This window comes from Syngnathus scovelli, chromosome 21 (assembly GCF_024217435.2).
Source record: "Syngnathus scovelli strain Florida chromosome 21, RoL_Ssco_1.2, whole genome shotgun sequence".
Taxonomy (NCBI): Eukaryota; Metazoa; Chordata; class Actinopteri; order Syngnathiformes; family Syngnathidae; genus Syngnathus; species Syngnathus scovelli.
In genome coordinates, this window is record NC_090867.1 from 8,328,156 (window position 1) to 8,330,413 (window position 2,258).

The window sequence follows — 2,258 nt, forward strand, 5'->3', positions numbered from 1 at the left end:
ATCTCCAGGAGATGTACACTTATTTTAATTAACTGACAGGATGTGAGTGGTAGAAGAAAGAAGGATGGGATTTTATTCTACAAATCATATTCCAATAAAGAGGGGCCTAGAATGAAAGGCTAGCAAGGATCACTCCGTTTTCACATTTACAGCATCTTACACAACATGCTGTCTTTTTTTTCTTTTCTTTTTTTGACACCTCCGCTTGTTTACGATTGCGTGAGATGAAAATAGCGAGTTTGAGGCGATAAAGGAGGCCTCGGCGTGCCTTCAAAAGAGCCCGAGGTAGTCATCTGCGCGTGGCTGATAAAGATGCTCATTAATATTCATGAGGTTGCATTACTAATTGTGGATAATCCCATGGGTGTTTTTCTTTTTTTTTTTTTTTCTTTCACATTCCATTTGCCGATGATTGAATGACGCAAGTCGTAAGCGCTTAACGGAATACCGAAGCGCTCAAAATATAATGACATATATATATATATATATATATATATATATATCGATGTGGCCTCTCCATCGCTCTCAAATTTGCAAGACTAAATTGAGTTGCAAAATAGTTGTTCGATTTAAGGGTGGAATTTTAGCAGCAGAATGTTACAATATGTCAAGTATGTTATACGGAGCGTAGCAAGCAGAATTGGCTGCCCCTCCCGCCTCCATTTTCCCCCTCCGTCCGAGACGTTTGCTTTTCCGCTCGGCTCTCCGGCACCTCGGTGACGAGCTCCCGATTTTTTTTTTTTCATCTTCGCAAATTCCTGAATAACAGATCGTCGAGTGTTACATCCCGCATCGACGGACGTTTCCTATATTTATAGTTGGGCCTTAAAATAGCTCGGCGGGTGACCCCTTCCAGTGAGCTGTGGGACGGCGGAGGGGGGGGCTCCTCCCTCCCCCCCCCTCCTGCCTATGTCAGGATTGAAACACTGCTTCTATTGTACGGCCCTGGAACATGACCTTCATTAGTACAGCGCTATGCTAACACAACTTAGCTTTAACCAGTTACACTATAAGTGAGCATAGCAAATGAAAGCTAGCCATAGCATATAGCATTCTTGCATTTTCCGCTATTATTAAATGCGATGTGTGAAACGACTCGCCGCGCTTTTAATAGCAGCCAACAACTGCGAGTTCGCCTGGGATCAGGGTCAAGACGTAGTCATGACTGCACGGCCTTCACACACTCTCCTCGGAAGCAAAAAAACGCTGAGTCAAACGTGAGCCGAATCACCAGACTACCCCCCCCGGGGTGCCAAAACCAGACATAGCAACAAAACAGTGACGACAAAATAAAGAGGGTGAATCACTTCAAGGTTGAAATTCCCTCAAAAACGATCAGATCTTTTTTTTTTTTTAATAAAAGTTGAGAAAATCATCATGGAGCCACAGAAGGATTCATGAGGCCTGATGATGAAATTGTGGAAAAAAATCTATACAGTGAGGAAGCCAGACCCCCTGAGGAGTCTGCCCGCTTCTTGCAATAAGCGCCTGCAATAATAATCATATAAAGAAGTCCAACACAAGCTGACGCTTATTCGAAAAGCGTCCTTATTAAAACTCAAACGCACGCTCCGAGCTGAATACATTTATTCCAATTGAAATAAAATGTATTTATTTCTTTATTCATACTGTTTTTTAGGGGGGCATTTGCATCGTATCTTTAAATCTCATTTCATCTCTAAATGCATTTTTTTTTTTTTTAATGAAATCCCGGAAAATTCCCGCGAGCTGCATTGATGGATGTGTCGTCCAAATGGCACACACGCGCACGCACGCACGCACTCGGCCGGGCCTGTTCCTCGAATAAATCACCTGATGGAGTGCTCTGAGCGATGCATGCAGATACGCTGGCTTATATTGCGCACGACATCATGGAATCGCTCGTGCCGCCTCTAAAAGCGCGTTTGCACGACTGGGAGTGAAGAAGCAGCCACTGGGCTGCAGCTGGTGGTAGTGGCGACTCGTTTCAGTCGTGTGTGAGTGTGCAAGTGTTTCCGTAAGGTGTGCGAGTGAAAACACTTAATATGGCCGACTGGTTTTTCCGTCACTTGTAAAAGTGTTTTCCGTTCATTGACTAAATTTTCGCGTAAAAATGTGTGTGCGCATAATGGAAAAGGTATGTAAGAGGATGACGTGGGTGCAGTGTGGGGAGGAAGGGATGGATGGCTCGCCTATGGATGGAGGGGGGGTTGCCCCTGCCTGCCCCCAGACCTCCCTCCCTCCCTCCCCCTCCCATCAGAGGGGAGGCAGAGAGAGAG